Below are 13467 nucleotides of genomic sequence, written 5' to 3' on the forward strand. Positions count from 1 at the left end.
GTCAATTTGTGAAAAATGTCCTCACTACTAAATATTCCACGGTCAACTGTTAGTGGTATTATAACAAAAGCAGTTTTCGGAACAACAGCAACTCATTCCCATTTCCAACTTTCTGCAGAGACAATAGCTAGAGACCTCCAAATTTTGTGCGGCCTTCAGATTAGCTCAAGAACAGTTTGTAGAGAGCATCATGAATTCGATTTCCATGTTTGGAAGCTGCATCCAAGCCTCACATCAACAAGTGCAATGCAAAACGTCAGATGCAGTGGTGTAAAGCACACCGCCACTGGACTCTAGAGCAGTGGAGACATGTTCTCTGGAGTGACCAATCATGCTTCTCTGTCTGGCAATCTGATGGACGATTCTAGCTTTGGCGGTACTTTACTGACTGCATTGTGCCAAGTGTGAAGTTTGGTAGAGGGGGGATTATGGTGTGGGGTTGTTTTTCATGGGCTGTGCTTTGCCCCTTAGTTCCAGTGAAAGGAACTCTTAATGCTTCAGCATACCAAGACATTTTGGACAATTTCATGCTCCCGACTTTGTGAGAACAGTTTGAGGATGACCCCTTCCTTTTCCAACAAGACCAGTGGCGCACCAGTTCACAAAGCAAGGTCCATAAAGACATGGATGAGTTTGGTGTGGAGGAACTTGACTGGCCTGCACTTCATCTCGACAGAACAGCTTTGGGTTGAATTAGAGCGGAGACTGCGAGTCAGGCCTTCTCGTCCAACATCAGTGCCTGACCTCACAAATACACTTAAAAAAGGAATGGTAAAAAATTCCCATAAAAACACTTCTAAACCTTGTTGAAAGCCTTCCCAGAAGAGCTGAAGTTGTTATAGCTACAAAGGGTGGGCCAACTCCATATCAAACCCTACAGATTAACAAACTTTAATGTCATTAAAGTTTGTATGTACTGTATGCAAAGGCAGGCGTCCCAAAACTTTTGGCAATATAGTGTATTTCAGTATCATATGTGTGGGAAAAAAATCTAGATTTTTGACAGCACTACATTGCACTTAGTTTTTTATTTCAGATGCCTTTTTAAAAGACTACACTTGAAAAATGTATATTTTATATACATTTCAACCCGCCAAGTGGCTAGTAGGAGCTACTGTATTGCATGCCACTGCTGAAATCCACCCGCATTTTGGCGGATTGGTGGGTGTTAATGTCAAGCCCTGAAAGCATTATATGAATAAATGTGACTTGACTTCACTTGACTTGATTAATGAAAGAACAGTGAAAGATTAGACAGTAGGATACACCACATAGAGATTTGTGAAATGCCACTCCTATTGAGAATGAGTTAAAAATACAAAGTGCTGCTGGGATAATGTCTTTAGCCAATCATATATTGCCTGACTAATAGCACGAGTGATCTGGCCAATAGTTGTAGACATTCTAGAGAGCATTCCAGCAGTCTGAATCCAGCCAGTGGTTGACACACAGCATTGCATTACAGACAGACTGTTCTTGTATTTGTCATGGATTTTTGATAGGCCGTCTTTGCCAGGTTCTATGGGCTGTGACGTTCTGAGCCAGATTCACAGGGTGTTCAGGGGTGTGTTGTTTATGAGACCACTGATGGTTTTACCAGAGCATTTTCTTTTTTATTTTTGCTTTATTTATAGAAGTGTCATAAAAACTTGAACTGTTATGTAATACATTCTTAACAGGGAGCAGTTGTTTAAGCCATTTTAAAGTGAAAAGCCATTTAATGCATTTCATATGTTGAGAGATGATTACTGACATCTTTACTAATGTAATATAGGAAGGGTGTGACCAACCATGCGTGCCTATAAACATCTAACAAAATCCATGCACGCTTTCAAAAGAGCAAAGTGGAAACTGCAAACAACAAATATGAGAGTTTGACGTCGATAGGAACATTTATGCAAAACAACTAAGTGTAAAAACACTCAAACTCTAGCAAAATGGGCAAGACATCACATAGGTAGATAATGTCAGTGAAAGCATATGAATCAAGACACAATGGAAAGGGATCCCAGTTTCAAATCAGTACCAGTTGATTAAGATGAGGCCCTTTGGCCAAGGCTGGAACCACCAAGGCGGTTTCTAACTCCTGGAGAAAGCTAACATTCCCATTCATCTCAATAGCAGCTGCTTGGCTGGTGCAGTCTTACATTCACATCTACCTTCAGGGCTAACTGGACCATTATAACTAGTCAAACTATAACCCTTTGGTAACTACTATAAATGCAGTCATGAGATGATTATGTTTTCAATAGCCAGTTCTCATAATATTACCTTTGTTCCCCCTAATGCATCTTTGGTTACATACTCTGTCAGTGATCTCGAAAAACTGCTGTGATTTTGCCAGAGCCCTACTCTTTGACAGCAGATCTGGCCTCTGGGTCTAGAAGATGAATCCCATTATCTTGGTTATCCTTCTCAGTCCACCAACTATGACATTATAAGATGATGAGGTCCACTAATGCATGTACTATTTAAGCTAGATTGCCACTAGAGTCAATAAATAGCCAATAGCAGCCAAAAACGGTAAATTATAAGTAATTAAGGAAAAGCTGAACACAGGACATTCAGTTATTGAAAATTAATTGGTTATACGTTATTCTAAGGTGTCCTTGTTACGGTGTAATTATACAGTTAAGTACTGAGTAAAATTAATGAACAACCAGCAGCCATATCACCCTGTAGCCCAAGACTGGTTTCCCACTGAAGCTAAGCAGGGCTGAGCCTGGTCAGTACCTGGATGGGAGACCAACTGGGAAAACCAGGTAGCTGCTGGTAGAGGTGTTAGTGAGGCCAGCAGGGGGCGCTCACCCTGTGGTCTGTGTGGGTCCTAACGCCACAGTATAGTGATGGGGACGCTATACTGACAAAGAGCACCGTCTTTTGGATGAGACGTTAAACCGAGGTCCTGACTCTCTGTGGTCATTAAAAATCCCAGGATGTCTTTCGGAAAAAGAGTAGGGGTGTAACCCCGGCATCCTGGCCAAATTTGCCCATTGGCCCCTGTCCATCATGGCCTCCTAATAATCCCCATATCCTGATTGGCTTCATCAATCGGTCTCCTCTCCACCAATCAGCTGGTGTGTGGTGAGCGTTCTGGCGCAATATGGCTGCCATCTCATCATCCAGGTGGAGCTGCACATTGGTGGTGGTTTGAGGAGAGTCCCCCCTTCTATGTAAAGCGCTTTGAGTGCCTTGAAAAGCGCTATATAAATTGAACACATTATTATTATTAATATAACATGCACTTACTATAGGTTTAAGGGCTGGTTACACTTCAATTTCCGCATCTCGCGTGTAGTCGTGTCCACACGCCTCCAAAGTATACTCAGGCTGAATCCGAATTTGCCCCTATTCCCTTTAATTAGGGTGTTATTTGAGGGGACAGCAATTTGTAGTGGGGTTCAAAACCATAGTGGACATAATCGAGTGCACTCATTCTATCCCACATACCACTGCAATAATGTAACATAATGTAATGTAACTAATAAAGTAACTCGTAATCTTACTTATTTACTTTTAAAATCAAGTAATCTGTAAAGAAAGTAAGTTACTTTTTAAAGGAGTATTCAGTAATCAGATTACTTTTTCAAAGTAACTGTGGCAACACTGATTGGTACACACGCTAACTACAATAGCATTTCAAGTGAATTACTTACAAACACAAAACCAACAGTAAAGTATTCATCCAGATGTCAGTAATGATGCACCCATTTTAGATTTGTGATATTTAATAAAATAAACTGTCATATCACCTTAAAATATAGATATAAATTTCACAGGCAAAAAACTATTTCTCTGTCTAGATTAAGGAGCTTTACACACAACCTTATTATACATTTCAATTAGACTTGATTTGGTTATGTACAGTGGTCATTTACATAGTGCCAACAACAATATTTTGGCCAGTGAAAATGCTGAGTGTCTGGTAACTTTGAAAAACAATTAGCTTTGAAAAACAAAACCCTTTAATGTCAAGCCCTGGTGACATGTAATTATGAGTAATTTGCTGTTATTGCTACAGAACAGTAAGTACATGTAGCGTGTAACAAGGACACTGTAAAATAAAGTGTTACTAATAATTCAGTAATACCAAGGTGGCAATAAGGCCACAACGCAAAGCATCGCCACTTCAAGTCAAATGTCTTTGTGGATTTGGGTTCATTTGCTGTTGTAGGACCTTTGAAATAATTTAAATAATTTGGCAAAATGATATGGAACTGTGTGCAGTTGACAGACTTTTGCATTTTTTTTTTTTTTTTTTTTTTTTAAGATTTAAACTTTTTAAATGGACCCTTAAATGGACTAAAGGCCCCAATATACTCACAAAAAAAAGTCATTTTTCATTCTTAGCTTTTAGGGGTAAAATGACATTTGTGACCAGCAGTACAGCTACTGTTATTGAACATCTGATGCCACCCTCACTAAAAGCATTTTTTTAATAAGGCATAAGTAATTAATCTGATTATAGCAATGTGGATATGTTTGGCCAGCTTTGTAATTATACATTCTAGTAAAGTCATGAGACATTTATTTATTTATTCTGTTAAGCTGACTTCCAAATTTTGAAAAAATCCTAAGAAATGTATACTCAGACTAAAACAAATACAGTTTGTGAATCCTTTGCTCTAAAAGCATAATTATGGTCTCATTTGAAAGCAGACACCTAGCTGTTTACTGTAAAGTCAAAATGATAATATTTTTTATAATCAAAAAAGCTATAATAAGCTTCAAAGTTTTGTAAAGTTATTTGTATGAAATATCTTTATGAAAATAAAATTGAAGTGGGCCTTGGAGAAATCTAGAAATGCACTACAGCTAAAGCCACAAGTCTGACCATGTTATATTTCAGATCTGAAGATGATCAGTCTAAAACTCTGAATTTTATTAAACGTTTTACAAGATCGTTTCATGTGATTTTATTTTGAGATATCGCTGAAATATCAACTGATGTTTATTGCCATGTCTTCTGAGCTTTCATTCGCTATATTGCCTCTATTGTTTAGAGGTGCAAACTGCCCCATTCAGTTTGTCTCCCCGGCATTCACACTTCTGCGGACTGGTTATGGCTCTAATTATTATTCTTTTGTCTGCATTATAATTACTAACGATTCTCTATTCAAACTGTTCTATTCAAACCTCATTTCTAAATCGAACCTCTCACTTTACCCTCACTGAGACTCTATCGAATGCATTTCGTCCAAATAAGCATTTCAGTAGTTTTACATTTAGAAAATGTTCATAAAAATAAGTATTTACTCAGTGGCAGGTGCATCTAGGGCAAGCTAGCATGTTAGCTTAGCACACCAGCAAAACAACAATTTATACGATTAAAATCATGTTTTATTCAAAACTTGCTTCATATCACTTTATAATTTATATGTAGAGTGTTTTATATAACAATATGTGATCTCATATAGCTTCGGGTCAAAAAATCTGACAGAAAATATACAATGCTAAAAGCTATGTGGAATAGCATTGCATTATAAATATCATCTATTATGAAACCACCCAACATGGCATAAAGAACACAGACCAACCATATATTGCCGCGATTGTGTCTGCATAAAATAGCGATCTAACGATCTCTGGAAGCTGTTTTGGAAATGTCAGATACTTCCTGAATGTCACATGGTGTGTCTATTCTTCATGTGTTCCATATGGAGTGAATTTTCAGTAGTACAGCTTTCCAGCGCCCTCCGGCTGCCAGAATGAATTGAAAACACAGCATATCACAGTCTACTGCGCTCATAATCATACATCCGCGGATTTTGGATAAAGATTTAATAAATAATACTTCTCTGTATAGAAATTTGACTCAAACATGTGAGAATCTATCAATATTTCTCCACATCTGCACACATTTGAAGTAAAAGCCCTGAGGGAAGTTGTTTTGTCGAGTGTCTTCATGACAACCACAGAGGAGTTTTTTTATAAATGGGAGCAAATGACGCGCATAATACAATCAAAAGGTAGCGAAGCCCATGATCATATTCATAACTCCTGGCACATATTAACACATTACGGTCACTATAAGACTTTGAGAATAAAACAGAGGTAAAAAAAAATTAAACTTTAGTCTTAGATCTTTTTAATGATGTATAGTTTGTCAAGGTAATTACTTACACCTGATAGTAATTTTGAGCTAATTTAAGCAAAGAGAGCTTCAGCACGTCCTCGTCCTCGTGACGGTTAACAGGTTAAATTTTACACAATAGATAGCTTAAAATCAAGCAGCATTACCGTATTAAATGTGAAAAACTGTCTCGGTATCTCATTTAATTAGAAGTACAACTTAATTTCTACTTTAAAGCAGCTCTCCTGTGTGTTCATGCTTTCACTCGCAGACCTCTACAGACTCCGCTGATTAATGGTAGTACAAAGGTGTTTAGCAGCCAGAACTGGAAAGTAAGCTTTTTCAAACTCCCCAAACAAACTCCAATGAAGTTTGTTTTGGCCTGATTTTGTTCGAAAGAACATCACATCAGATCTTTCTTCGATTTTGACATTTTTGCCTAAAGTTTTTAATAAGAGATACATATGCCGCTTGCTTATGTACAGACTTTTCAGTCATCAATTGAGGGTTTCCCAAGCTCCCAGGATCATGGGAACTAAGCTGGCAAAGGTTTGAGCTTCAGGCTTGTGGGCACTGCCTCTCAGCTCAAGATACTGTTCTCTGTTGTAGCTAAATGTCCCAAAAAAGGTTTTAAAAGGAAGTTTTCACAGCAATGCCATAGACAAACCATTCCGAGTTCCTCAAAGAACCTTTCAAAAGAACCTCTTCGTGCTACCTTTTGTGGAATGGAAAGGTTCTATGGATGTTAAAGTAAATCTATGCCATTATCTTTAAGAGTAGACAAAAAAATATCCAGCTAATGCTGGTGACGCTGACCTTTGAGATGAAACCGAAATGACAGATGCGTCTAAAACTGAACAATCCTTTACAGAAATAGCAACCACAAGCTCTGATACTGCTGGCTGTGCATGTGAACTCTGTGAAGGCGATTTCACTTATCTCAGACAATGTCGGTGAGCACCTGTGCAATGATATTGAAAGCATTATTTCTCTTAAGCAATGCATGCCGTTGATGAGGGTTTCTCTCGCTGTCCTGTCCCTGCCTGAGCCCGAGGGGCATGTTAACCAGGTAAAATGAGCTTTCGGAATGAGTGCTCAGTGGGGAAACAAGACCACAAGTTTGAGCCACATCTGCAAAGCTCATTACAGGCCCGAGATTGGTAATGTTTTACTGTAATTCACCTCATGATAATGAGGCTGCCCACATCTGGAGCAGATGGACCAGAGCTCCGATTTATTTCACGTCACACCACTCGAAATGACCCCTGCCCTCGTTTTCTCAACCGACCTTGAACTCTCAGTGGTGAGAGCAAAAGTTAGCAACTCCCGCGAAAGCACACGTCTAGGGCAAAATGCCGCACCGAATCACAACATGTTTGCACCACGAACCAGACGTATAATTTCATTATATTTGCGAGAGTGTGCACGCAGGCGGCAGGGAAAGTGATGTCATGAGCGCGAGAGGAGCCCCCACCGCAAAGCCAGCAGCCGAAAATGTAATGTTACACATGGCTTTGGCTCCGAGCTGCCTTTGAGGTCAGGCACATCTCCCTCATCATTGGGAGCATTAGGGGCCAGACTGTATGTCTCTGGGTGTCTCTACAAATGGGGTATCTTAGCCTACATCTTATAACACACACCCTTCATTTTTATCATTAGCGTAATCACTCATTCTCCTCTCCCTGTCAGCGTCCTATATTTCAAGCTCTTTAAGCTTGTGATGTCAGCTCTGTAAGACTTTAAGAGAAGTGTGTCTATCCTTTGACATGTCTGAATTGTGATGTGGCATGGTGATCCCGTTACCCCACAAAATCAGTTTTCCAACTGTCTGGCTTCGGTAGAGAATATTTCCCGCTTTCCAGACCCTTCTGGGAGCAACAGGAGAGAGTGGAAAGATGTCAGATGCGGGGACACGATTGTTCCGCTCACCCTGTCATTTTCGTCCAGAAACCTGAGAAACTCTCAATACAAATGTGTTGATTTTCCCCTGGTATTCATCGGAAGAGTCTTTTAAAAGGTGAATTGCCCTCTGGTCGTGTGTGCACCCTGACTAAACTCATCATCTAAAAATTCTCTCTCCCACGCTCACATAAACCGGGCCAAATGTGGTGACGTCCTTCTTTCCCCCCCACCAAAGGTTTGGGGTTTCGCAAGTCTGACTCATTAGTGCGACTCCAAGCCAGTGGAAGACAAATTGCGAGGTTTGGGCCCTCAGCGTGCCCCCTCGCTCTCTGGGCAGGACGGCCGGTGGGGAGACGGAGGGGTGGGTCATGGCTGAGTGGTCAGACAACAGCAAAACACCAGAGTCTCAGTCAGAACCACTAAACGCTGCTCAGTGCTTTATTGTGGTCAGACCTCGTATGCTGTAATGGCCAAAATCGGAAACAGTACCATATCAGATGTAATTAAACAGCATGTATATTTCAGTTCTCCCATGAAAACGCCACATCAGTCTCTCCGCACAAGGCATAGTCAAACCATTTAGCCAGTCAGGCTGTTTTTCTGGATGGAACATAGAAAAGCTTATTTTTGTATGTTTGTTTGTGGACACTGGGCTTTAAATTATTGTCTGGGGTTGATTGTTTGAGGGCTCAACGTATGGACTCTAAACTAAAGTGTGCCCATAATATGAAATATTGGTAACACTTTACAATATGGGTGCACTTATATGCATTAATTAATGCTTAACTTATGCACAGATAATTATTCCAGTCACCCTCATGCCGTTCGACACCCGTCAGACCTCCGTTCATCTTCAGACACAGATGAAGATATTAGTATTGAAATCCGATGGCTCAGAAAGGCCTTCATTGACACCAATGTCATTTCCTCTCTCAAGACCCATAAAGGCACTAAAGACGTCGTTACAAAGCCCATCTCACTACAGCGGCTCTACAATCATTTTATGAAGCAATGAGAATAGTTTTTGTGCGCGAAAAAAACCCAACGAAATAACGACTTAAAGTGATGGGCCGATTTCAAAACAAAACTTCAAACCGTTATGAATCAGTGTATCGATTCATGATTCGGATCACAGTTTGGCGGTTTGACATGCGATCCAAATCATTAATCGTCATTTTTAACTATGACCCAAAAATAGTAATAATTTTATGACGTATATTTGGCAACGGAACTTACCGAACATCCCAAAAATGCTGTGCTCTGGACTAAACATTCTCACTATATGCGTATAGCTACATATGACGACATTTTGACCAGTTGAGAATGTGTAAGGAGTCAAAACCAGTGGCAGTAATCTCTCTGTCACACACATCTTGTGACATCACATCATGTTTTAAGATGCGTTTTGGTCGATCTGATCACAAGTGGACGACACTAAATACACGTGTAAACGGGATCTAAAACGCTTTGAGCTCCAACACGTAAAGCACATTTTGCAGTGGCTCAGTGGTTCATGTAGGTTGTCTACAAACCAGAAGGTTGGTGGTTCAATCCCCGGTTCCACCTGACCAAGTGTCGAGGTGTCCATGAGCAAGACACCTAACCCCAGCTGCTCCCGACGAGCTGGATGGGGGCCTTACATGGCTGACATCGCCGTCAGTGTATGAATGGGTGAATGTGAGGCAAGAATGTAAAGCGCTTTGGATAAAAGCGCTATATAAATGCAGTCCATAGCCATTTACATTTGACCGGACAGAAGTGGTTGAAAGAAGACAAAAGGGACGGATTAGCACACCGGTGTTAACGGGATCTGTCTTCCTCATCTTTTGTGGACTTTATCCACCAAGTTATTGATGTGAACTTGACGCATGCGCAAGAATATGATGCAGATCTGCCGTTCATGACCCGGAAGAGAAGGAGCCGCTATCGCGTGGGATCATGTCCGAGACCTACACGGAAGACAATAACTTGGCGGATAAAGTTATTATTTTGATTTTTTTTGCGCACAAAAACTATTCTCGTCGCTTCGTAACATTATTGTAGAGCCGCTGTAGTGAGATGGACTTTGTCTCGATGTTTTCAGTGCCTTTATGGGTCTTGTGAGTGGGTCAGTGGGAATATACTGAATGCCAATGGAGGCCTTTCTGAAGCCTTTCTTCAGCTTTTAACAAAAATATCTTCATTTGTGTTCCGAACATGAACGAAGGTCTTGCATGTGTCCAACAACATGAGGGTACATGAGTAATTAATTAAATAATTTTCATTTTTGGGTGAACTAACCCTTTTACCCCAGGCGTAAACAGATCCTCAGATGTCGTTGCGTTCATATTTCAGTCAATCATCACCAGAGTTCGTTTGGAAGTGGATCAAAACTCGTGTTTTCAGCGTTCTCAGTCCACTTGCGCACTAGGGTTCAGATGGCAGCGTTCACACTTATTCAAATGAACCGAACTATCAGAGCAATCGCACCAGGTTTTGTTTTAATCAGACATGTCAAGTGTACCGCTAAGAAATAGACAACATTGATTTCTTAACATTGTGTTTTACTAATTGGGTCATACTGCAGCTAAATAGAATTTGCTGTTTTCTAAAAGATAAAGTTCAGACAGGGGTGAAAGGAATCTGTATATTTTTGGTACTCTTACATTAATCATGTTTACACACTGCTGTGTCTACTTTTAGCTGCATGCAACAGCTTTCCGTTTTGGCTGTGTGGCGACTGGTAAGTTGACGTCAGAGCTCCGCAAACCCTTTGCGATGGTCTGTAAATAGAATTGGGTTTTCTCCCTGCAACACCCAGCTTACTCACTGCCTGCTTCCTTGTCTGTGTGTGTGTGGTGACACAGATACTGAGAAAACACAAAACACTTTTACAACTCACAATTTGATTTAAATTCACAACAATATCAAAAAATAGTAATAATACTATACAGTTTACATCTTTATAATACCTCAAAAAAATTCAATTCAATTTTCTTTATAAACCAAATATAAATGCATGTCCCAGTTACACTTAATGTTGTTAAGTTAAAGGGGTGATGAATTGAGGCTTGAGCTTTTGATATATAAAGGTCATTGTAATATAAGAATATCCTCTAAGTTTCAGAGCTGAAAACTTCCTTTTTAGTCAAAGAAAAGCTTTTATAGACACCAGGCTCCGCAAACGGTCCTGTGCTTCATACTGACGTCAGTGAGCGAAGAAACACACACCTCTACAGCGCGTCTAATCCAGTAGCCCCGCCCACCGACTCATGGAGGGCTTGTGCTAGCTGGTCAACAACAATAAACATGCCGAGGAAGATTAAGATATTGCACTATTCCTGATTGTGGAAGAACACAGTCGCTGCATAAGCTTCCTTCTGGTCCTAATATTAGGAATGAGTGGTTGCTTTATTTTTAATGAAGTTCCAGCTCAAGGGGGGAAGACATGTTCACTTCAGTTCACGACGTTTGTAAAAAAAATCTCTGGTCGATGCTGGATTTGGATCCGACAGGAATGGTGCAACACACTTACGTGAGTAAAATATGTTTTTATATGTGATAGTACTGCTGTTACGGTACAGATTCTACGGAGACAAGATGATGAGTTATTCAGGTTTATTGAGCAACCGGTAGAGTAATAACTTGACGGAGTGAAGATATGCTGGTGAGGGTTCTGGTCTTTGATTCTCAGGGTGCACTTGGAGATCGTAGGAGTATTCGCAGGAGAGGAACGATGGAGAACACTAAACACACACACGATGGACACTGGAGATCGCTGGAGACTGGGGAGAAGACACTGGAGACGGGAAAGTATCATCGGGGGGAGTCCTTAAGGTAAGCAGAAGAGGTTAGTACCTTTCTCAAACGAGACTGGACAAATACTGTGTGTGTGTGAGTCTTATACTGTGGGTGATTGGGGTGGTGATGGGTTGCAGTGTGAGTGATTAGTATTCCGGTGAAAGCGTGCGCTGTGTGTCTGTGACGTGGGAGCCTGGCGTCTCTGTGACAACTGCATTGCTCTTGATCGTTTTGCTTATGTGTACGTGTCTAACAGAGCATACCTTTAGCACGCTGGACTCAGACACGTATGGGCCAGGGCCCGGCAGGCCGATGAATCTCTTATTCCATTCTTGTTCTGCTATTCTCTCTCTCGAGTTGACATCTGAAGGGCGGCGCGGGCCGAGCGTGTATGTGCGCGCGCGGTTCGCGCTTATATCGTCTGATCTTGCAGGCTATGTGTAATGTAAAAATAATATTTCAATCAATCGCGGGTCGATGAGAAATAAATCATTGTGTTTCAAATCTTCTCCAATCCTAGCTGTGGGCGTTTACTTACAAGTCTCCAGTGCTGCACGCCCATCAACACCCAGCGTTCAGGAGAGAGCCTCAAAACCAGTGTAGAAAATAGCTTATTACTTATTAGTTATAATGTTTTTGAATGTAAAAATCACACGAACATCTTTGTTGACCTCAGACAACAGTATAACTTTTTTTACAAACCAGTTCATGACACCTTTAAAATGTGACTTATTTTCAGATCATCAGTCATAAAGCTGAGTAAACACTGTTCACAGATACAGAAATGTAACTCTAATTTTACCAAGCTGATCTCTCAAAAACCATGATGATTGCAGGCCATTTAAAGTTTGATTTTGGCTGAGTTGTTTACTTACTTTTTAATTTGTCTTCCCATTAACGCCAACATTTTGTTCATTCAGACCGATTCGAGCGGGATCATTTTGACGATGTTGTCGTCTGTATGTGAAAAACGCAAAGGAAAACTTTTAGCGGGAAAGCAAACTTTAGCAGGAAACCTTGACAAAATAACACACATTTTACCCCCAAACACCATTTTTTTCTGGAGAACCGACTTTTTCTCAAGTCCAGACTGAGCTGTACGAGCTGTGGGTGGGGCTGAGTACGGCTGGCATCCAGGCTAATCCTCACCACTAGATGCCGCTAAAATTCACATACTGCACCTTTAAATATAAACATAAAAACTATACTAAATATATAATTGATACTAAAATAGCACTGTATTTAACTCAATTTGAAGAGATATGTCCAACCAGCTGAGTTGAATGACTCCCACAGAAACGGTTCACCAAACCAGAGCAAACAGGGTTACTTTGAGACAGTGATGAGCCTTTCGCTCACGTTTACAGATCGAGTCACTGTCTGCCACCCAGACGCCGGGCGGGGGTGAATCACTCCAGATTAGGCCCCGCAATTAAAGTTCTTGACACACATTTTTGCTATTTTCTTCCATGCCATGCCCTGCAGCCCTCAGTCAAAAACAAACTCTTTTTGGAAGCTCTTCAGGGTTTTGCCCACCACAACATGAAGCCGCGCAGATTACATTTTACTGTACACGCGACCACCAACAACCTCGTTAGCGGTATTTCTCTGTTTATCTTGAGTTTCCATGCGCACAGCAGGGCCACACTCATTCAGTCTAACACACACACAAACTCACACACACAGATAAAATGAAAATAAATGTACAGCTT

The 13467-nt window shown here is 40.7% G+C and overlaps 1 long non-coding RNA gene and 1 pseudogene across 1 annotated transcript; one reads left to right on the top strand and one right to left on the bottom strand.

The window, feature by feature from the left end:
• The first annotated feature begins 2658 nt into the window (after nt 1-2658).
• On the top strand, nt 2659-2775 carry LOC137083993 (5S ribosomal RNA; annotated as a pseudogene).
• An 8780-nt stretch (nt 2776-11555) lies between these two features.
• LOC137083891 (uncharacterized) lies at nt 11556-12356 on the bottom strand. Its single transcript, XR_010906651.1, has 3 exons — nt 12294-12356; nt 12019-12189; nt 11556-11785 (listed from the first exon to the last, which is right to left on the bottom strand). It is a non-coding gene; the product is annotated as an uncharacterized lncRNA (long non-coding RNA).
• Between the last annotated feature and the right edge of the window lie 1111 nt (nt 12357-13467).

Source organism: Pseudorasbora parva, chromosome 7 (assembly GCF_024679245.1).
Source record: "Pseudorasbora parva isolate DD20220531a chromosome 7, ASM2467924v1, whole genome shotgun sequence".
Classification (NCBI taxonomy): Eukaryota; Metazoa; Chordata; class Actinopteri; order Cypriniformes; family Gobionidae; genus Pseudorasbora; species Pseudorasbora parva.